Source organism: Balaenoptera physalus, assembly GCF_965194825.1.
Source record: "Balaenoptera physalus genome assembly, chromosome: 17".
NCBI lineage: Eukaryota > Metazoa > Chordata > Mammalia > Artiodactyla > Balaenopteridae > Balaenoptera > Balaenoptera physalus.
Genome location: NC_138895.1, coordinates 20,067,045 through 20,092,137, shown reverse-complemented (window position 1 = coordinate 20,092,137; position 25,093 = coordinate 20,067,045). Strand labels below are relative to the sequence as shown.

General features: G+C 36.0%; 1 protein-coding gene across 1 annotated transcript in view; it reads right to left on the bottom strand.

Moving 5' to 3' along the window:
• HNF4G (hepatocyte nuclear factor 4 gamma) overlaps window positions 1-24,724 on the bottom strand; it is an 85,735-nt gene extending 61,011 nt beyond the window's left edge. The window contains exons 1-2 of the mRNA XM_082432663.1: window positions 9,256-24,724; window positions 814-3,918 (exon numbers count right to left, since the gene is read on the bottom strand). The gene's annotated coding sequence lies outside the window, so the exon portion shown is untranslated. The remainder of the gene's footprint in view (window positions 1-813; window positions 3,919-9,255) is intronic.
• Between the last annotated feature and the right edge of the window lie 369 nt (window positions 24,725-25,093).

The following is a 25,093-nucleotide window of genomic DNA, read 5'->3' as shown; positions in this document are numbered from 1 at the left end:
TCATACCTTCCCTAGAGAGGATGTCATTGAAACAGGCTTAAACGTATGGCCATAATGACCTCATTGTCTAAAGCTGCTTGCTGTTTTCCAGCTTTGCTCTTCCTATGCTATCTCTTATCCACTGCAGTCTGTCTGTCTCAAATAGCTGGATTCATCTGCTTGGAAATCTTCATAATGGATCTAACCATTTGTCTCCTAACAGACTTGCATCCTCCATTTCACTGAGAATTATAGTGACCTTAGAAGTATGTTTTCATGCTCCGCAAATCTCTATAATTAGAAAAAATTGCTTAAAAGATGCTATGGTTTTTATGTACGTTTGTTAACTGCATATTTTCTTTACTCTCAACATGTATCTACTGGTATTATATAAAAATGTAAATATCATAAAATTAAGTTCTTTAGCAAAAACCACATATCAGTAATGTCATAACCATTACAGAACCATTAAAATGTGCTCATGCTAAGACTCTATATTATCATTTATTATTTCAATAACCCTTTGCATATATATATATATATTTTTTATTTTTCATTTTATAGTAGAAGAAAGTGTTATGTACAAAGACTAAGTTACTTTCCTCAAGTCACAGAGCTCATCAGTGGTGGAGATGTGATTGAAAAGTTTATACTCTTCAAACTTAATCAAATGAATTTTAAGGAATGGATGAGATGAGTAGCTTTTTGGATTTCCAAATTACAAACGGTGCTACAATACCCCAGCCTTAATTCAAAAAGTGTATACTGGTCCTGTGCCTACCAGTGTAGGAAGCCAGGGGGAGGGAAGGGAGAAACATGTTATTAAGCACAGACCTCTTTCTGTTGAGTATTCTTATGCGTGTGTAGTTTCAGTCAGCTAAAAGTAGACAGTCACAATCTTCAAATTTCTCCATTTGCTGGACACAGAAGTGTATTTTCTTATTATATAAATTATAAACATTAAAAATTTTATGGTTCACAAAATCACAAAAGAAAATCTAAGAGAGAATTCAGAAAAAGAAAGCATTTGCAATTTTTTTCAGAACATTGACTCTACTACATTACTGCAAGTGAATTAAATATGTGCATCTGGTCTGATAAACAATTTTTATTCATAGAAACTGTTCCCTCCATTATTAAATAAGTGTTCTTCAAATACTTTAAACTTCTTAGTTTGAAAATGTGCTAATTAACTGCGTAGTGCCGGGCTCCAAACTGCCATCCTGTCTAGTGCTCCGTCTGGAACATATGTATATAAGCTTTTACGATATTTTGCAGGCATTATATCAGAAATGAAAGTGGCAAAAGGCATAATCATAATATGCGTACAACAAATCAGATTTGCAATATAAGATAGGAAGAAAAGGAGCTAGCTCCTTTAGAAGGTTGTGGTCTGTGTATACGTTGAGACCTTTCAATATATATGAGACCTTAGAAATCACAGGCAAGTCAGACAAGAAGAAAAGAGGTCTTTACAAGGTGTCCAAGTAATAAATAATTTACAAAGCAATTTAGAAACCTCAGCAGTCACCACTTAGAAGGCTGTGGTAGGGAACGGAGTCTATATTTGTAGAGAACAGTAGAATCAATACAAGGAGTAACCTGTCAGTTTTTTCTATAGTGTCAATATCTCAGACTGGCTGCTTTCACTGGTGCTGCTGTGGAAACAATTTCCAAAAGTATACTAGTGAGTGACACGCTGCATGGATTAAATGATTTACTTTAATCCCCTAACTGCATGTTGAAAGACCGACAGCCCAAAAGGAATACTAGATAGCCTGAGGACAAAGCAACCTATAACTGTGTGATTTTGGAATGGTTTATACTTAAGAAAACCCCAGTGCCACAACAACTTCCATGCAGAGCAACGAGTAAAAATGAGAAGTGGCCACAATAGACTTATGATATCTGGCTACCAGGAGGATCATTCACAATATTGAGAGATCTGATTAAACAGATTTATTGGTCAACTTTCCAGTTTGTAAGTCATCAGATAAAATGGTGATTTGATCTTAGAACAGCAATGGGCAGTCTTAACCATTCCCTTTTCGTTTGCACCTATGTAATAAAGACCTAGTAAAAATTTCTGAAGTGTCTTATCAAGCTCAAACAGGGTCTTAACACTAAATAATTAGGTATAAGAAGTACTAATTTCATTTAATCAGAAGGCTATAAAATTAAATTGACTGTAAGCATAGAGCAATGGGAAGCTTCAGAGACAAGTGCAGCAGGGAAACACTCCATCTTTTAGCCATGGAGTAGGCTGAAAAAAGATGGCTCTCCCAACTTCACTGCTATGTGACTCTGACCTTTTCAATGAGAAGATGAGTTCAGTTTATCTCTGGTCCTTTCCAGCTCTAACAATTCTATAATTATAAACATCAATTATTATTCAGGGTTAAGGTACATTGATCTCTGTGAGCTCCTGAGGTGTGTGGAAACGTTTGCCCTTAATTTGAAAGGCACTGAATTTTTGGGATAAAAAACTAAGATGTAAATATAAGGATAAGTTTTACTTTTGTTTGTTTTTTGCTTTCCCAGTTCAGATTCTATCATTTAGGAACAGTCACAAACATTTAGAAGGTGGAAGAGACACAGAAGCTTCACTGCTCCTGCAGCAGTAGCAGGTGAATAAATGCTTATGCTTCACCATATAGGAGGTGCTTTTGTGAGCACTTTGTTCTTTGAATGAAATCCCTTCCTGCTTCAAATTCCTAAAGCAGTTTCTGCTTTTCTGACCAAAGCGTGGATAATACAGTGTCTTTTACATTATTAATACACAGAAGACATCACATCACGTATATTAATTGTAAAGTTTGAGGAAACAGAATGAGAAAGGATATCAAAGACACTGAGATAAAGACTATTAAGAATGGCTGTTCCATACTGCCCTCATTTAAATCTCAGTTTCCTCATCTGTAAAATAAAAAAATTTGGTATATTAATCCCTAAGATCCCTAATGCTTCAAGGTACTAAGATTGCATGATTCTAAGTTTATTGTTCAAAACGTCCAATTGTGTTAAATAACAGCAGCAATTTGAAACATGGCTTCTGTTCTCAAGGAGTCAATCTACTTGTGGGGAGAAAAACCGGTAAGGGTAATTAGCATGAATGAGTGAGAAATGAGATTATTCTAACTCTAGGAACTTCTGCAATGTAGAGGAAAATTCCAAATTGAAGAATTGGGTGATCATGATATTAGGTCTAAACTGGGCTGTAGAGAATAAGTAGATTTTGATTGGTAGACAAAAGAAGGCTTTGGGGTAAAAAGAAAGCAAATGATGGATGTTTGAAAGGATGTGTGAGACGTGATTGGACTTTAAAAGTGGTACTATAGTATAGAGGGTTTAGAGAGGTTGAGAGAGAAATTTTCAGGTTTGTTTCCAGGCATGACTGAAAGCCATGAAAGATTTTTTTTAAGCAGATAAGTGATAAGTGTACAAATCAAATGACACATTAAAAAATCAAATATATATCAATCCTGGAAATCTTAAATGTGGCAGGTCCTGAAACCAAGGACATGTTGTAAATTTTAAGAATACAAAATAAAGGAAAAAAAAAAGAAGGGGTGATCCACACATATAGTTATATGCAAAAGGACAACCCGTCTGTGAGTTGGCAAAAAAGCCTGTCCCAAGGTAAATTATCATGAAGGAAATTTAAGTTTATGAAAATGTGAAATGTGAAAATTATTATTCAGAAAAGAGTGAGTAAACAAAACAATTGGGATACTAGGTTTTACCATTTTTTAAATTGTTGAGATGTTAAGTGGGATTATAAAATTACTCACTTTTTGAATTCACTTTTGGAGAGTGAATTTTAGAAATCAACTTTCAAATTTTAAGCCAGAAAAGGTTTTTAAATTTTTGTTTGTTGTTTGCTTGAATTGGGCCAGGTCCCATCCACAAAGGCATAGATAAGCTGTATGGTTCATGGTTCTGCAAATGAACCACAGTAAATTATTACTAATTTAACTAAAGTATAAAATACTATTATACAGGACTACTATTTTCATGTATTTTGTGTCCCATCTCAGGGCTTAGCTCTACTCTGCACTTAAAAGTTCAGGAAGAAAAGATGGTCAATTCAGATTATTCAAATCTAGTTATTAAAACATAATGAAATGCAGGGGGTGGCGCAGTGGTTGAGAATCTGCCTGCCAATGCAGGGGACACGGGTTCGAGCCCTGGTCTGGGAAGATCCCACATGCGGCGGAGCAGCTGGGCCCGTGAGCCACAATTACTGAGCCTGCGCGTCTGGAGCCTGTGCTCCGCAACAAGAGAGGCCGCGATAGTGAGAGGCCCGTGCACCGCGATGAAGAGTGGCCCCCGCTCGCCACAACTAGAGAAAGCCCTAGCACAGAAACGAAGACCCAACACAGACATAAATAAATAAAAATAAATTAATTAATTAATTTAAAAAAAATAATGAAATGTATTGTCAAGGCTCAGGGAGAAAGCATGTTGCGATCTCTGCAAATGGGACAATGAAAGGTACACTTTAAGAAGTAGAAAATTTAAGGAGAAATAATGGGGCAAAGGCTGGTGCTAGAGACAACGCCCAAAGAAAGGATCATCAGATTCATTTGTAACGTCAGGGCCAAGAAGTCCAATATGATGGTGAAGAAACAACAGCTGGAGATTAGGAATCCAGTTAAGATAGAGGCTGTCAATTTATTCATTCATTCATTCATAAGATTAGCAATAAGCCATGAATAAAAATAGGCCCTGTGTAATCACTTTGGGTTCATATCTGATGCTTCTGATCTAAGGTACGGTGGGCAGCTGGCAGAGACCTATGGGGAGTTCAGTAACTGTGACAACCTTCAGAATCTGTGTGTAGGCAGCATGACTTAATTCTATGCCTATCAAATACTGTATCCCAATAGAGAAGATGTGGTACATAAATACAATGAAATATTACACAGCCATAAAAAGAAAGAAAGAATGCCATTTGCAGCAACATGGATGCAACTAGAGATTATCATACTAAGTGAAGATTATCATACTAAGTGTTTTTCTCTCAGAGAGAGAAAAACAAAGACCATATGACATCACTTATATGTGGAATCTAAAATATGGCACAAATGAACCTATCTGAAAAACAGAAATAGACTCAATGGACAGAGAGAACAGACTTGTGGTTGCCAAGGGGTAGGGGTGGGGGGAGGGGGAAGGATGGACTGGGAGTTTGGGTTTAGTAGATGCAAACTATTACATTTAGAATGTAATATAAATTTTATGTTATGTTACCTTGGTGAGTTTCAGGAAAAATAATTAACTTTTGAAAACCAATTTTATCTTAAATACTAATGCTTGCAATAAATAAAACATGTATCTTTAAAACTAGATGCTATAAATTTGATTGCTAGCAGTATCTGTGATAGAAAATAATAGAAAGCATGAAAGGCATATATAGAAAGAAATATACCCAACCAGCTCAAAACCTTAATAGTGCTATGATGTAGACTTAATGTGGCTTCCTGTTCTGTAGTTTTAGATTTTACAAAGAATTTTCAATTAAAATTTTAAAACAATATTTTAAAGATTGACTTTGGATTAAACTATCTGGAAAAGTTAATCAATTGCTAATTGTATAGCAATTCATAAGATGGTTATAACTTTGCAATATATAGAACTCTGATTTTCTCTTTCACACAGTCTATTTATTCAATGAAAACCCTTTGGGATTTGGTGTCAAAAGATCTGGACTTGAGGGACTTCCCTGGTGGCACAGTGGTTAAGAATCTGCCTGCCAGTGCAGGGGACATGAGTTTGAGCCCTGGTCTGGGAAGATTCCACATGCCATGGAGAAACTAAGCCTATGCGCCACAACTACTGAGCCTGCGTGCTGCAACTACCGAAGCCCACGTGCCTAGAGCGCATGCTCAGCAACAAGAGGAGCCACCGCAAGGAGAAGCCTGTGCACTACAATGAAGACTAGCCCCTGCTCGCTGCAACTAGAGGAAGCCTGCGCGTAGCAACAAAGACCCAACGCAGCCAAAAAAAAAAAAAAAAAAAAAATCTGGACTTGAGAACTAGCTCCAACATTCTGGGGTGAGTAGATTTTAATAACTGTGTTCCTTTTTACAGAAGATGATTAAAAAGTGTAGAAAATTTGAAAAATGTTAAGATTGTGTGCAAAACATAAAAATTACTGCAGTTCTACCACAGTATTTTTATATATTTTGCAGAATTTAAAATGCTTGTAAATTCATTATTAATAAATTAATATGAAGTTGGTGATATTTCACCATCTTTGACCTACAAATGTGAACATCTAATATAGTTCAACAAGATACGGTTGACTTATTAGTTATATTCAGTGCAACCACTTCCGTAATCAGTGTCTAAGAACTTGGGCACTACATTCCAAGACATCAGGTTTCAATTTGAGCTGTCCACTGACTTGCTATACAACTTTGGACAATTTTCTCTCTCTAAGATTTAGTTTCCTTATCCATAAAATGTAATAGAGATGGCCCCCACTTCATCTTTTTTGTGGAGCCTCAAAGAGATTACGTGAAAATTCCTCAGCACAATGCCTTGCATTCGTTCATTCATTCAGTCAGTCATTTCTTCAACAAATGCTTACTGGGGTCATACTATGTCCCAGTCTCTGTACCAGGCAGTGAGAAACAAGGCTGATGCAGTTTCTGCTCAAATGAAGTTTACAGTCTAGTAAGGAAGACAGACATTCAAAAGATACTACAAAGTGATTGTCATCATAATAACTATTAAAGCGTTAGGACAAGATATAACTGGGGTACACACCTGGTCTGAAGTGACCTTGAGGATCAGCAAATGCTTTCCTGAGAAAGTAACATTTAATCTGGAACCTGAAGAAGAAGTAACCAAGAAAAGAGATGAACCAGGAGAATTCAGAAAGGACCCTGAGATGGACAGATACTTTGTGCATTGGATTATTCAGGCTCGGGACTCGGAGATATGTTTCTATAATTGCGGTCATGCACATTAAACATTTCTATATCCTGTTTTTATTCACCTATTATTAACCTGTGAACATTTTTCCATGTTATTAGAAAATGTAACTTGTAATAGTTGCTTAATACTCATCATGAAGATAATATACTTAACCATTCTCCTATTAATCATTTGATTTTTCCTAATAATTCCTATTTTAAGAAATACTGAGATAAAAGTTCATATTTACTTGAGATTACTTTCTCATAATGATATATTGGGTCAAAGGGAAAATACTGTCAATTTTGCCAAAATTTTATTTCATTAAAAGAGTAAAAATTTACCTTCTAAAAGCAGCCATTCACTTGGCTTCCTTGAGTCTTTCTTAACTTAGTTTTGAATCTTTAATAATATCTGTATAACAATAATATTAATAATAGGGTTGTGATAATCCAATGAGGTAATTCACATGAAAGTGTCATCTGCATAGAAAATTGTACTAAGGAGTTAGTTATTCTTTTCATCAATGTTGTTAATTATTATTGGCCAAGTATATCAACATAGAAATAATAGTTCTAAGCAACTATGACTTATAATACTTATTAAGATCTCAGCTTGTTTAATCCTGCAATGCATGTCACTATGATAAATTTTTGAGGGGAATATCTGCTATATGCTTAGTCTTAAAAATATTCTCTACTTTCTATTTAAATACTATCATTTTCCTTAGTTTTAAAGAAAGTAGACCTATCATTGGTAAGCCCAGCTTTAGATCAATGATATTGAACTTCAATGAAAAGTTACACAGACGACATGGTTTTTAGAGAGAAGATGACTAACGTGAACAATTTAGACTGTGAGGCCACTTGGTGAGATGCAGGGGGCAGTGTAACAAAAGCTGAGGAAGGAAATGGCAGAACTGAAGGAGTCTGAGCAGGGAGGGGCCACGCACCAGCCAGAACTTCCGTGGGCAAAACAGGTGGATAGTTTTAACAAGAGAACACCTCTGCTTATTTTGTTAACAGGACTGTTAAAAGTCTGAGCTCTGAGCCACCAAAACCACTTCAAGAATTACATTTGTGCTGGGAAGAGAAAATGAACTTCTCTTGAGTGACTTATTAAGATTAGGGAAATTTTTATTGGATCTAACTGAAATAGATGAATAAATATTTTAATCAATCAACACACTATTTTTAGAAATAGAATCAATTTTATACTTAAGTAAAATGTAACATGATAAACAATGATTTCCTCATAATTGAAAAGTTACCGTTTTATCAACACATCATCTCAAACTTTATAACTAAGCTTGTGCATGTTTGGTTCTCATGTCATTGAGTCAGAAGTGTTTTATCTTCCCTCCTGAATATCCAGTCACTACTGAACACTCTGCTATTTAGTCATAAACAGAATAAGTGATTAGATTACAATTTTAACTGGAATATGAAAAATTAATTGGGAATAACTTCAAACAGGAAACAATAATAAAATGATGGTATAAATCTGTTATAAACACTATCACTGTTACATAGAGAATTAAAATATGAGTGTTTCAAATTGTTCATATGGTTTAACATTCAAACGTTTTTGATGGGAATAAGGAAGTATGATCACCAGCAGAGCAAGATTTAAAAGAATATAAACTGGGCTTCCCTGGTGGCGCAGTGGCTGGGAGTCTGCCTGCCAATGCAGGGGACACGGGTTCGAGCCCTGGTTTGGGAGGATCCCACGTGCCGCGGAGCGGCTGGGCCCGTGAGCCACAATTGCTGAGCCTGCGCGTCTGGAGCCTGTGCTCCGCAAGGAGAGGCCGCGATAGTGAGAGGCCTGCGCACCGCGATGAGGAGTGGTCCCCACTTGCCACAGCTGGAGAAAGCCCTCGCACAGAAACGAAGACCCAACGCAGCCATAAATAAATAAACAAATAAATACTTAAAAAAAAAGTAAAAGTCTATTAATTTAAAAAAAACAAAAAACAAAACTTCCTTGTTAAAAGACAGGGAGTTCAGAATCAAAAAAAAAAAGAATATAAACTTATCAGTATTCTAGTGTATTTAGTGAGCACTAAAGGAGCTCAGAAAAAGCAGCTGAAAAGGAAAACTGCTCTAATACAAATTATCTTTCAAGATTAACACAAGAAGGTTGCTTTAAAACCCTCCCAACTTTCCAGATGAGACTTCTGATTTCTTCTAGGCAACTGGTTAATCTGTCTGCCTCTTCAATAACTATAGTACAACTGTTAAACTTTCCTTAATCTCCTTCTTCTGGAAGGCATTTATACTATGCTGCAGAACATCAAGCAGGGGATACTGAGGTAAAGAATGGAAGGTTTTACCTTTGAAGATATCCACTTACAATTTGATCATCTTGAGAGCATTGTCACATTGCTCTTGACAGTCAAGTTGGCACTAGTTTCTATCAATATCAGGATTTCAGTCAAGCCTATATAAAAAGGCTGTCTGAACATTTCCAATAAGATTCACTAAATTCTGTTGAACAAACATGCAAGTAAATAGATTGTGTTCGTGTTAGGGGGTGAAAACATGTGTGCATGTATGGTCCAGAGGCGTATACAAGTGGCCATCACATACTTTTTGTTGTTCTGGCACTTTCTGGGCTTTATTTTTGAATGTTTTCCAAAGTTAAAATTTCCATGAAAAATTCAGATGTACAATTTTTATTGAAATATAATCTGATAATATTGATCTTAAATTTCCCTGTGGACGGTATCCAGGAATCCCATTAAGGTTATGCCCTCCTAATGGCCCATGTGCTCTCCAGGGAGTACCCTGTCATCCCACCATTATCTTCTCTCCATCCGCCTACCCCAGCTAGCCCCTACAGGAATTAGAGGTGGCAACTCTTCCAATATATGAAAACCATGATAGCACGAAGAACAGGTATGTACCTCAGAAACGATGCTAACATGCTGTTATTGAAATTCCAAGGAAGGAGAGCGTTTCCTGGCTATCACAGAGACAGAGTTGGACCTTGAAAAACAAGAGGATCTACGACTGTTGCAAAGGGGCAGATGGGCATCCCATCTGGAAAAGTCTGGAACGCAAGGCAGTGGTAATTTGCGTGTTTGATTCTAGCATAGGAATTAGGAAAGAAATGGATCACATAATGTTAAAGGTGGGAGGAATTCCAGAGGCATCTAGTCCAGGGGCTTTTCACATCTTTACTTTCTGGAAGTATTTTCTAAGCAGATTGCAAGCATGTAACCAATAGGTAAAATACAAAGTCAGAATGGCTTAGGAGACTAAAGCGCTCCTGATCTGTAGCACACGGCGGAGCGCTGTCTGAAAACCAGCGGCCTAAGTCCATCCCCCTGAGAAAAGAGACTCAGAGAAATGAAGTTACGCGCTCAAGGTCATTATTAGGCTTTGAGAGCAAGAGTCCTTTACTTACTTTGCAGTAATATGTATAACACTGTGAATTACCTCAGCTATATTTTACGGCAGGGTTCAGGAACAATAACATAACATATTATTCATATATCACACTTCAATATGAAGAAATTAATAATGATGGGTGATTTTTACCTCCACCTGAATTTTGGTTTATTTTAAATGGTATCTTTATAATTCACTCTTGATTTCACTGATGAAAATGATTTTTTAATGTAAAACTGAAAATCAGATAGAAGACCTATATACTAGCTTATCAAAGCACAATCATGCTGCAGCATTTGGCCTGAGATTCCAGGTTTGCTCTCTTTGAGACTTTCAACACTCAGTCTATGGGGATCCATCACGGCTGCACATCTGAACAATCAAAATGTTGTGTCCTGCTCAAAGAAGAGGAGATGATTTTCCCTAAAGTTGAATTTAATTTCACTGTACATATTTGATACGTTCCAATCGACCGAGTAAAGCACTATGTTGTCATTAATTCTCAAAAATTATTTTTATTATTTAGATTAATAAAGTAAAAATTGCCTCATATATTTCATAGATAAGTCAATTATTACTTATGAGGCAGTTAAGTATGCATTCACTAGAAATTACACTGTTTTCAAATTGCACAGTAGTTTTCCAAAAACAAAACTCTTACCTAAGCACCAAAAAAAGAAAAGAACTAAAAAGAACATTAGGAATTGAAAAGAATATTATTTCAATGTTTTCCAGCTTATTATAAAATGTTCCTTCACATCCACATACATGATAGTTAAACAAATATAGAATATTTGTCATATTTTCTTTTGTTACCCAGTTTCTGAAACAAAATGTTCATTCAGCAAAAAAGTACTCATACACAGCAAAGCTGTTTCTTTACACAACACATACACACACCAAAAATCATTAAAAACAAGTGACAGAACCTCATTAATGATATAGGCTGGCATTATTTTTTAGACTGACATTACCTCTTATTATTTACTGTGCCGTGAATAAGGATACAGCTCGAAACAGTATCCTCAAGTTCAAATTCTGGTTCCACTACTTGTGTGACCTCAGGGAAATATACCCAAATTCTTTTTGCCTCAATTTCCCTGTATATAAAAATGGAATAATATCTAAATATAACTGAGGAGTAAATATGTTAACACATGTGAACTTTTTAGTGTGGTGGCTGACATTTTTAAAACAATGTGAGTTACTACCATTAGACTGAAACTATAAACAAATGAAAAATTCATATATGTTCTTTTTTCAAAGGAGGAAGAAAAATCCAGACATTCCATATGGATTATAAAACTAAAAAGAATGCAGACTTTAAAAAAATCTTTAAGAAATGCGTAAACCATCATAAAATGTTGTTTTTCTTCCCACTCCTTCCTTTCTTAGAGGGGGGAAAAACTGCTGAATTTCTGATACCTTTTGAAATACAGTCTTTAGGTTATTGAAATTGCGTATCTGGAAGAAGAGAAAGTATCAGAGACTGCTGGCCAGTCTCCACAGAGGAGACTACGAAAACACTATCCTCTCCTAAAGACAGAGCACTTGATTCCACACAGTTTGCATTTGAAAATCGCATTATCAGCGAAATATACAAGACAGAAAAGGTTTGACTTCACCAAATGCAGCTCTTTTTTTAGGTGCATGAATCTGCTGACTGTTCCAGGACAATCATTCCATTTCTTTAGGTAAAACAATCATTTGCCTTCATTCATGAGCAAAGCTGGGAGATACAGTCTGAGAGGTGGATTTATCTCTTAATAGGGGTGGTAGCTTGGAGAGAGACAATTCAGAGAGTTGCATTTGAAAGGAGAATATTATGCTTAACAGATACTGAGGGACAATTCTGTGCTGTGCATTTTGCAAGGCCTTTTTCTCATTTAATCCTAACCAGATTTTATACAGTGATGAGTTACTGCCCCCAGTTTTATAAATGAGAAAACTGGGACTCAAAAGGGCACAGTAACTTGAGCAAAGACACATACTACTCACAATACCAAGATTCTAACCGAAATTTATCTGGTACTAAAATGGATTCTCAGGTCACCACACCACATTTGGAGATTCTAGAGTCTAATAAGCCACTTTCTTTAATTTTTAGAGTGAATTCATAGCTCCTGTGTTCCCAGACTCAACATCTAGCTCTTGTTTAGTTATGAATTTCACTGTCTTCACTGAAAGAAACGTATGTTAAAATCTCTACTGTGTAAGACCTGGATTTTGGAATCCATACAACAACAAGTTTTAAACCTTTAGAATGCCTAGGGAAGTCATCTTAGAGCTCTCCTATCCATGAGTTCCTTAAAAGGATTTCATCCTTTGTCCTTAGAATCATTTGAATTTCAATATATATTTATGTGAACTCATGAATCATAAGAAATTGTTTTAATAATTTTTATAGTGGTGCAAGTGTTAATACAAATCAAAATGCAAGGTCTAACAGAATAATGAACCCTCAATTTGGTTTCATTTAACTTGGATATTGACCCTACTTTGAATACTTATATACTCAGAAAATAGGTGTTTCTCTCTACCTTGAAATATCCATTGCCTTTCTGCTCCCTGTACGTATGTTTCCAAATTTGGTCACCTGGAAATTAACTGTTCTTCAGCTTCTGTATATGTAGAGAAGTGAAGGATTTGATTCTAAATATATATAATGCAATATACAATAGTATTTCTCTTCTCCAGAGTGTGATTTTAACAAACATTTTAGCACTAAAAATCTATGGTTCAAAAGATTAACCTAAGAATCCTTTCAAAATGTAATGGTTGGCTCTGACCTCAGGGAACACAGGCACCTACCAAGTCAAGTGGTTTCCTTTTCTATTTCAGGATAATCTAAAAAAACAAAACGTTTAAGATTCTTGAAGCTAAACTGGCAAACAGTTCTATTTTACCCTACAAACTCTAGTAAAGGTGCTATCAGTAAAACTGACAAGGGTGTTGATAAAGCAAGTAGATTGAGGGGGAGCTTTTTAATTTTATAGCTAAATACGAAGTCTTAAATTTTATTTTGAAATAGATAAGTAAGCCAAATTAACAACCACTACATTAATTAAAACTTTTATGCTTAGTTTTCAAACTAAATCTACTCATGAATATTAGGAATATTCATACTTTGGTGGGTATTAATTAAATTAATATTAATACTTACTCCTCACCCTTGATGTTTCTGTGGAACTGAAGCTGTCTCCTGACCCCAGGCCACCCATTTATTCACCTGACCCTAGAAGAGGTGAAGGGACTTACCTGGTAGGCAAATTTGGGAAGACTAAACTGGGGTGTGTAGCCCCAATCGTGCTCTCTTTCTTCGGGAGCAAACTGCCTACAAGTTCCCACAGAAAGTTACACAGAAAGGAATTCTTACTATCTGAATTCTTGATAAAATATGACACGAATAAATTACAGTATATGCAAAAAAAAAGCAAAGACAAATTTAAAAAATTATGCTTCAATGTGTTATCTTCTCACAAATGCTAAAACACATAACTGGGTTAATTTTGCCAGTGAGTTCAGCCTAAAAAGTGTAAAAAAAAACATAAGCCCAATATTGAAGTTGACAGTGAGGTATATACTCAAACTCAGAAGTTGAAAAATTTGCATTAGAAACTGAAAGTAAATTAGAAAGTCACATACAAATTGCCAGTTATATACACTTACCACATATTTTAGTTTCTTTTCTATAATAAAAATTGTATTTCTCCAGTTTATTGTAAGTGAAAACTAAGACTGGGAACTGGGCATTATCTTCTTGGCACTTTACAATAAAAACAATAAATGAATAAATAAAAAACCTCATTGAAGCTGAAGGTTTCCAGTGCTCGTCAATATAACTGAGCCATGAGCCATTAGAGGCTCATAAAATAAGAAAGCCCAATAAAATAATCATAATCTCACATGTTTATTTAGTTCTGAGACTTAAATGATGGACCTTTGTACCTGACCATGCCTAGAGACAAGTTTCATTACACACACACACTCACAAATACACACACAAACATACTTATGCTCATGTTCTCTATTTCTCTTAATTGTGTAAACTCACATACACATGTTCATGGGACATCAATAAAGCCACCATAGCTTTCCTTTAATAAACAACAAAGGGCTGTTCTTTAGTTTTATTTTAAAAATAAATAATTTAAGCAATGGGTTTTTATTTAAATTATAATAATGTATAATTCTTGACCTCTGGATTTCCTCTGAATGGCAGATAAACCCAAACAAAAAAGAAAAGCTTGTCTTAAGTGAACATACTTTGATGCTTTTTAATTATATTTCTAGCATCTGAACTTGTTTCATCATTACCAAGTTCATTTTAAGTAGGTTTTCAGGACATAAAATTCAAGATTCTCTTATGATAATCTTCTTTCTAACCTCCTAACTTACACAAAATATGGTATATATAATTATAATTTTTCAAGTTACAGTAGTGTTTTAGACAAGTTTAGGGTGAATCAAGGGTATGTTTATTACATAGAAAAGTAAATGTTTTTACAACTTAAAAATGTCTCTTGTTAGTAACACAAAATTTGTAGGCTAATGTCACATCTTGATTTAAACTGTTTTCCCTGGTTAATCTTCAACTTATAGAAAGCAACGTTCATTAACTCTGTCTTTCTTTAAGTTTCTCTTATCCACAAGCAGTAATTGCTCCCATCCCCTCTGGTCTTAATCACTAGATTTCAGAAAAAAGGAACTATCTTCCTTCCCAGGTAATCTTTTTAAGTAGAATTTTGATGTCTTCTTTAGAGTCATTTCTAATCTATGTCTAGAAGCCTTCTCTGTTGACTTGCCCTAGTTGACCACAAAGAATTTTATCTCCTCTCTATTTTAACAAAAACTTTATAACTCTATTATCCTACTTTTTTTTCCTTAATTATTTCTTTTCCTTAGACAGCAGTTTTAAGAAATTGTTTACTATTTAAGCTCCATTTAGTCATCACCCACTCACTTTTTTTTAACTTCTTTCCACCCCAGTTTTGCCAAGAAACTTTTTCTCTACGGGTTGTCACCAGTCAAGGCCACAACTTCCTTACCCTGTGCTGACTCTTTTGCACAGTCCTTGATCTGGTCTCCCCAGTTCCAATTCAATTTACCCATTTCTGACAGATTAATCTTTCTAATCTTTCTAATGTGTAGTTTGGTTAAACCCTCTTAATGTGGAGGGTAGAGACAATGAAGGGCAGAGGATTCTTTTTTTTTTCTTTTTTCCCCAGAGGATTCTTAATGATTCTTCAATAGAAGAATGGATTCTTCTTCCCCTGAATAAACTTTACCTTGGTTAACTATTCTTAACACTTCTGATCGAGCAAAACCATTAAAGTCACTATTCTTCTATAAAGCATTCACATGTCTGCCTCAAACTTTAATATTCTCTTTGTGTAAAACAGTATCTTTCAAACATCTTTAACCATGACCTCCAGTGAGACATATATTTTAAATTGTGACCAAGTATACACAAAATTATACATATGTATTTTATGTCAGTATCACATAAATCTACACAATTTTCATGACATAATGACACTCTGTAACTTTTTATAGGTAAATCATGATCCAGAAAACCTATTTCATCAGCCAGTAATGAAGCACAACCCACTGTTTAAACACCCCTGATCTAGATTATCTAAATCCTTGCTCTTTTTCTAGATTTGATTCAATTATATACTTCATTAAGCCATTCATTCATTCATTCCATTCAAAAAAAACAAGTAATAATCCCCTTTTGGAAGGCAGTCATTTCTGTATGCATTGGGAACAAAATGACAATGAGCAAACAAGTCCCTGCCTTCACGGAGTTTGCCGTGTCCACCCTCAAAGGATAATGATCAACCAAGCTCCTCTCTTCTTGAAGTATTTACCTATTCCAACCATTTCATAACTGTATCATGCTACTTTGCATTTCCTCATCTTTTATACCTTAATTCCATCTCCATAAATAGACTGTGCTATCCTTCAAGAGAGGAATTTTAATTATGCATATTTTTCATTCTGTACCTTCACGTAGTAAGGGGAACAATAGGGTAAGGGCGAAAAACAACGGAGTTCTATCCTTAGCTCATCACTTACCAGTTTGCACGTTTAGGCCAGTCACTACTCAGCTTCTCTCAAATACGGTTTTCTCATCTGCAAAATGAGAGCATGGGGCTACATCAGCAGTTTTCAAATTCTACCGCACAAAGTTTTCAGGACTCAATGGAGGTTCCAAAGCATGACAATAAGGGGTCTTCACTCAAAAGAGAGGATTTCCATCTCCTGCCTCAAGTAGAGCTTACAATTTTATTTAAAAAATTCTTGATGCTAAAAAAAATGTTAATTTATTAAATCTCAAGATCTTGCAATCAAGTGCTTATCTTGTCTGGAAGTTGAGGAAGAAGAATAAGGTAGGAAGAAAAGAGGAAGAAAAGAGGGATTTTAGGAGGAAGAGAGGAAAGAAGAGAAAATACTTTTAATAGAGTGTACACTGCTATGTTTCAGGAACTGTGTTAGGATCAGTATATATGTTACCTTATTTTTTCTATTCAACAATTTCACAAGATAGAAATTTATTAGGCCCCTTTTACACACAAGAAAGGAAGGAAAATGAAGTTCAGAAAGGTTAGATAACTTGATCAAGTACCTACTGAAGAAGCAGTGAGGCCAAAATCTGTTCTCTTTCCATTATCTCAAGCTTCCCTTAAAGAAAGCTAACATGGACATTACATTTGTTTTTTTGTTTTTTTTTTAAATTTCCCTAGATTTCACCTCACTTAATCCTCACAACTTTGAGGAATATACTTTAGTATTATCCTTATTTTGCCAATTAGGAAACCATGGTTCAGAGAAATGAAAGTGATCTGTCCAAAACCAAATTCAGTGGGGGCAAAGATGGAATGAAATACCTGAATTCATATTCTGTGCTCTTTCCATATACCAAATGGCCTCCTTTACAAGAAAGAAACAGAAACAGGGAAACAAGAAGAGGGAAGGAGGCAGAAAGGATGGGACAGGTGGAGAATTACAATTCCACTGCTTACTTAAGAGGGCTAGTGAGTCAGATAATTTAATGGAAAGTACCTGGAAAAATCTGAAATGCTTTATCAAGATAAGTCATCATTATTAACTATTCAAACAGTGTGTGCTAAAGATGACATTTTATATATTTGTAAAATTCCATGTGGTAACTGCAAATATAAAAGAGCTATATAATGAATTAATTACTTAGATATACTACAGAAACTCATATAAAAGAGGGACAATCTGGCACTCTTCAGATTATGATACAAGAATTGGTTACATATGCCTGCTTTCTGTTCATGATGTACTGTCCCTACTGGCAGTAGAATAATTCAAATTTTCAACTTTTCTTGGATTTCATCACAAACTCAATCAAAAGCATGAAAGTCAGTATTTTAATACCCTTGCACCATGTGAAAAATAATAGCATGCTCTACTACCTGAACTCTTAGAGCATTTTTAATTTTGATTGTCTTCCCATTATAGACTGTCAGGACTTCATCAGGAAGATCATCCAAACAAACTAGAACATTATTAAGGTTCCAGCAGTGCAGTAACTCCCTGAAAGTATGAGTGATTAAAAGCCATACAGTTGTGACAAGGACCATAAGGAGATCAGACAAAGAAGTTACATGACTTTAAAAGAAAAAAAAAAAAAAAAGAGGACTAGAATGATTTAACCCTTTGTATCTTTTACCAGTGTAAAACAGGATCAGTATATATGTTACCTTATTTTTTCTATTGATCTAGAAAAAAAATAAGGTGACATATATACTGATCCTGTTTCTTAACACTATATATGTCATTTCATTTTTATAAAGTTTTTTTTTTATACTTTTATAATCAAAAGTAAAGAACCCAAGAAAGAAATTGTGTAATGGATATTCAGGTAGAATGCTGAGAGAACCCCAGAAGACTGCCAACTGTGAGTCAGGCAATGCCTGAGGGCAAAGGTGGCATCTGAACTGGATCTGGAAGGCGAATCGGGGTTTACTGAGTGGAGAAGACAGGAGATGATGGCCAAGGTCGTGAGAGAATCATCTAGAAGAGTAAAGGTTTGGAAGTCAGCATTTCACATAGTTTGAGTGGCAGACAGAGGAGAGGAGGTGGAAGCCGGAGGTTCCCCAGGTGAGAAAACATCGAGACCAAATTCTAAAGGGCTTTAGATGCTATCTTAGAGACATTGAGATCTCAGTCAATGCAGAGCCAGGGTCCTAGCAGCTGAGGCCTCCCTTTAAACGTGGGGCATTCTCAGATTTCTTCTCTGTAAGATGTTTCTGTCCCCACCCGTCTGTGAGGCAAAACTCCTGGTTAAAGATGAAAATTTCTAATGGAGTAAAAATGGAGTGAGGGGATGTGAAAGGTACACTGACAGAGTTGGAAGTGACAGGATCTGTTCACCAGTTGGCTACAGGGATGCGAAAGAAGAAAAACTTGAGGATAAAAGAGAGATCTGATGATGGGAAATTAAGGAACAGCAGGATTAGGGTAAATAAAGAATTAGTGAAATAACGGTGCATATTGAAGATAAGGTCTCTGAGGAATACTGGTTGGACAGTTTGAAACACGGATCTTATATTCATGAGAGAGACTGAGGCCCTTTCCCGTCTGATTTTCACCACTACTGCAGTAGCGTAACTAATTATATATCACTAAAAAGTAAATGAGTAACGTTTTTAATCTTATAAGTGAAACTCTTAAAAAAAAAAAAAGCTTGTGGAAAACAAACAAACAAACAAAGGTCATGTACATCAAGAATATTTGTACTTCTATTCATATACGTTCCTCCCGATATCAACTGGATTATTATCCAATTATTCAGTTTCTTGTACTAGGATTATACATCCACACCCTGTGCTATGTAATTTTACACTGCCTCCCACTGTGCGTGGGATACACTTCCCTATCCCACTCATGTCGGGGTTGGCCATGAAATTGCTTTGACTAATACAGTGTTAGTGGACATGATGTAACAGAAACTCTAACTGCTTGCGTGGCTCGGCTTGCTCTCTCCTGCGCCTGTGATCTGCCAAGAAAAGAGCATGTCACTCATTCTGCTGCTCCTTCAGCCTGGACCTCAGGCCTGAAACCTTATCAGAAGCCTGTAATGTAGCCTTAACCCAAAGGAGCCTAGCCTAGATCGGCCACTTTATACCCTCAGGAGTGTAAAAATATATAAAACATCAATAAGCCACTGAGCATTTTATGATTTTGTCGTTGTTGTTATGCAGTACTGTAGCAAGACTTGATTAACACAGCTTTTCCTTTACCTCCAAGTACACAGAGGGGTATTTTTTTTCCCTTAAAATTGTGGTTTTCTATAAAATCATAATATACTTGTTAAGATACATATATGTGAAATACCCCCATTCAGAAAACCCCGAAGTTGAAGAAAATACCAACAGAGGGATATATCATGTTCATGGATTACCTTACTCAATAAATAAAGGTTTTTCAACTCTTTGCAAATTAATCAATGAAGTTATGGCATTTCCAATGAAAGTCCAAGCATGATTTTTAGTGAATATTAACAAGGTCATTCTAAATATCTATATGGTATTGAAAAGAATAAGAGTAGCCAAGACAATCTTGAAGACAATGTCTGATTTTATGCATGTATGGTATTTCTTATAGTTTCAAAAAATTAATATAAATTAAAAAATAGAAATAATTATAGAACTAGAAAGAGACCTTAGAGATTAAACATATAATAACAAAAACATGAAATGCACCTGAAGACTGAAAAGTAAGCAATAAAAATATTTCTTATGTGAAGAGCAAAAGTGGAAAGAGAATAAAAAGATGAAATAAAGACAAGAGACAAAGAAAACTAATCTAGGAGGTCCAACGAATAGAAATGAGAATGAGAAAATAAAAAACAAAGAAATGGGAAAGAAGAAATCATCAAAGAAAAAACAAGAAAATATCCCCAAACTAAAGAATGATAATGAGTTTCAAAATTGAACAGGCCCATGGGGATCCCAATGCAAGGAGTGAAGAAAGGCCCACACTCATATCCTTCTGAAATTTTGGGATACTGCATTGTGAGACTTAAAAAATATGTAGAGATTCACAAGGGAAGTTTCCAGGGGAAAAAACTCTGAGACTTTGAGGGGAAAAATAAAATACGGATAAGATAACAGCAAATTTAGAGCAGGAACTAAAACGAAACACAATTCAGGATAAAAACAAACCTGTATGAAAAAGTCAAGGCGCACACGTAAAGCAAAGGCAATTTGGAATGACGTCAAGCAACTGAATTAAAAAATAAATAAATAAATAAAAAAGAGAGAGTCCGTTTGGACACGGTGAACTTTTTGCCAAGCATGCCCTAGGTTTCCTGGGATGGGCCTCTATCCAAGAACACAGCACACTAGTTGTGATTCAGCATTAGATAATGTTAGTGGAGTGTCAACACTGTTTACAGGTTTCCAACATTTAGAGTCAACATATTAGAAAAAGGAAGACAGTGACTGTTATAGAAAGAATGTAAATATAAACAAGCTTGACAATATAAAAGTAAAAGTTTAGCTGACTAAAAAAGTTAGCCTGAGGAGGAAGGAAAATTCGAGGACACGGGTGGAAGTATTAATAACTTGTCTTAGAAAGTGAACTGTATAGACTTGTTGGAAAAAAGAAATAAACTTTAACTACATTATTTTGAGTTATAAAAGTAATCAATAGGGGGCTTCCCTGGTGGCGCAGTGGTTGAGAATCTGCCTGCCAATGCAGGGGACACGGGTTCGAGCCCTGGTCTGGGAAGATCCCACATGCCGCGGAGCAACTGGGCTTGTGAGCCACAACTACTGAGCCTGCGTGTATGGAGCCTGTGCTCTGCAACAAGAGAGACCGCGATGGTGAGAGGCCCGCGCACCGCGATGAAGAGTGGCCCCCACTCGCCGCAACTAGAGAAAGCCCTCGCACAGAAACGAAGACCCAACACAGCCAAAAATAAATAAATAAATTAATTAATTAAAAAAAAAAGTGACTAAGAGTTCACAAGTTCTTTAAAAAAAAAAGTAATCAATAGAAGAACAAAACTAAAACTATAAATGTCAACTATTGAAAGGAGGGACGGGGAAAGGTGAGGTAAGCTAAGTGGGACAGATTCTCAAGTTTCACACTGGAAGTCAACTATATCAGTTCAAAGTTGACAGTCATGTGATCAAGAATTGCAGAATAGCAGTCCAAAGAAAAACAACTAAAAATCCACAGGTAGGAGTTGCCCCTGAGAACGTGATGAAAGTGAGGGAATGATAAGGCAGAGATGGTATTTTTGCTATAACTCTCCTAGAACATAAGATTGTGATTTATCTTTTTTAACACCTTTATTGGAGTATAATTGCTTTACAATGGTGTGTTAGTTTCTGCTTTATAACAAAGTGAATCAGCTATACATATACATATATCCCTATATATCCTCCCTCTTGCGTCTCCCACCCACTGTCCCTATCCCACCCCTCTAAGGTGGTCACAAAGCACTGAGTTGATCTCCCTGTGCTATGCAGCTACTTCCCACTAGCTATCTATTTTACATTTGGTAGTGTGTATATGTCAGTGCTACTCTCTCACTTCATCCCAGCTTACCCTTCCCCCTCCCCATGTCCTTAAGTCCACTCTCTACGTCTGCGTCTTTATTCTTTTCCTGCCCCTAGGTTCATCAGAACCATTTTTTTTAGGTTCCATATATATGTGTTAGCATTCGGTACTTGTTTTTCTCTTTCTGACTTACTTCACTCTGTATGAAAGACTCTAGGTCCATCCACCTCGACAAATAACTCAATTTTGTTTCTTTTTATGGCTGAGTAATATTCCATTGTATATATGTGCCACATCTTATTTATCCATTCATCTGTCGAAGGGGACTTAGGTTGCTTCCATGTCCTGGTTATTGTAAATAGAGCTGCAATAAACATTGTGGTACATGACTCTTTTTGAATTATGGTTTTCTCAGGGTATATACCCAGTAGTGGGATTGCTGGGTCCTATGGTAGTTCTATTTTTAGTTTTTTAAGGAACCTCCATACTGTTCTCCATGGTGGCTGTATCAATTTACATTCCCACCAACAGTGCAAGAGAGTTCCCTTTTCTCCACACCCTCTCCAGCATTTATTGTTTGTAGATTTTTTGATGATGGCCATTCTGACCGGTGTGAGGTGATATCTCATTGTAGTTTTGATTTGCATTTCTCTAATGATTAGTGATGTGGAGCATCCTTTCATGTGTTTGTTGACAATCTGTATATCTTCTTTGGAGAAATGTCTATTTAGGTCTTCTGCCCATTTGGGGATTGAGTTGTTTGTTTTTATTGATATTGAGCTGCATGAGCTGCTTGTATATTTTGGAGATTAATCCTATGTCAGTTGCTTCATTTGCAAATATTTTCTCCCGTTCTGAGGGTTGTCTTTTCGTCTTGTTTATGGTTTCCTTTGCTGTGCAAAAGCTTTTAAGTTTCATTAGGTCCCACTTGTTTATTTTTGTTTTTATTTCCATTTCTCTAGGAGGTGGGTCAACAAGGATCTTGCTGTGAGTTATGTCATAGAGTGTTCTCCCTATGTTTTCCTCTAAGAGTTTTATAGTGTCTGGCCTTACATTTAGGTCTTTAATCCATTTTAAGTTTATTTTTGTGTATGGTGTTAGGAAGTTTTCTAATTTCATTCTTTTATATGTAGCTGTCCAGTTTTCCCAGCACCACTTATTGGGGAGGCTGGCTTTTCTCCATTGTATATTCTTGCCTCCTTTACCAAAGATAAGGTGACCATATGTGCGTGGGTTTATCTCTGTGCTTTCTATCCTGTTCCATTGATCTATATTTCTGTTTTTGTGCCAGTACCATACTGTCATGATTACTGTAGCTTTGTAGTATAGTCTGAAGTCAGGGAGCCTGATTCCTCCAGCTCCATTTTTCTTTCTCAAGATTGCTTTGGATATTTGGGGCTTTTGTGTTTCCATACATATTGTGAAATTTTTTGTTCTAGTTCTGTGAAAAATGCCATTGGTAGTTTGATAGGGATTGCATTGAATCTGTAGATTGCTTTGGGTAGTATAGTCATTTCCACAATGTTGATTCTTCCAATCCAAGAACATGGTATATCTTTCCATCTGTTTGTATCATCTTTAATTTCTTTCATCAGTGTCTTATAGTTTTCTGCATTCAGGTCTTTTGTCTCCTTAGGTAGGTTTATTCCTGGGTATTTTATTCTTTTTGTTGCAGTGGTAAATGTGAGTGTGTTCTTAATTTCTCTTTGAGATTTTTCATCATGATTTATCTTTAAAAATCATTTATATTGGGCTGGCCAAAAAGTTCGTTCGGGTTTTTCCATAAGATCTTACGGAAAAACCCAAATAAACTTTTTCGTCAGCCCAATAAAAGACTGACCCAGGATCCATTTCCCATGAAACTACTAGTTGTACACTTATAATAACAACAAACAATAAAGAAAACTTCATCTTAAAAAACTAAGTACCTGAAATGGAATGAGAAAAAGCCATCATCAGGTTAATGAATTAATTCAAATACCCAAATTTAACATTATAGTAAAAAACAAAGAAAGCAGGCACTGAATACTAGAAAGTAAAAAAGAGAATACTGAGCAGCGGAATATTATTTGTAGACCATCTACCAGCTAATTGTTTGTTACCATTTGTTCTAAGGATAAATTTTGTTTTAATTTACCACCATTTCAGTTCTAAAGAAATGGCACTAAGAGATTTATCTCAGGTTGTACAGGTAGTAAATGATGGAGCAGGAATTTTTCTGGATTCAACACCATTCCATTATATAATTTATTATATACTATATACAGATTACATAATATATACATATTATATACTATCATCATTTTAGTGATCATTAATCTTACTGATTATAATTTCGGGCTACTAAATTACAATATCAAAATATTAATTTTAAAATACTCACGCAACTGCAGTATATTTACCTAGATCTACTTTAGCTTCTGTGGTAGGCAGATTAATGGTCTTTCAAAGATGCCCTAATCTCTGGAAGCTATGAATATGTTATCTTACATGGCAAGTGACTTTGCAGATGTGATTAAGGACCTTTAAATAAGGAGATTATCCTGGATAGTCTGGATGGGCCCAGTGTAATTACAAGAGTTCTTGAAATATGGAACAGGGAGACAAGAGAGTCAGAAAAGGAGATGTGATGACAGAAATAAAGGTTAGAGGGACTTCCCTCGTGGTGTAGTGGTTAAGAATCTGCCTGCCAATGCAGGGGACACAGGTTCAATCCCTGATCCAGGAAGATCCCACATGTCACAGAGCAACTAAGCCCGTGTGCCCCAACTACTGAGCCTGTGCTCTAGAGCCCGTGAGCCACAACTACTGAAGCCTGCACGCCTAGAGCCCGTGCTCCGCAACAAGAGAAAGCCACAGCAATGAGAAGCCAGAGTACTGCAATGAAGAGTAGCCCCCGCTAGCCACAACCAGAGAAAGCCCGCGTGCAGCAACGAAGACCCAACGCAGCCAAAAATAGATAAGTAAATAAATAAATTTATTTAAAAAAAAAAAAGAAAAAGGTTAGAGCGATGGGGTTGTTGGCTTTGAAGATGGAAGATGGAAGAAGGGGCCATGAGCCAAGGAATGGAGGAAGACTGTAGAAGCAGAAAAAGGTAAGAGAACACATTCTCCCCTAGAGTCTGCAGAGGAATGCAGCCTTGCCGACACCTGGAATTTAGCCCAGTGAGACCTCTTTTGGAGTTCTGACCTTCAGAGCTGTAAAATAATAAATCTGTGTTATTTCAAGCCACTCAGTTGGTGGTAATTTG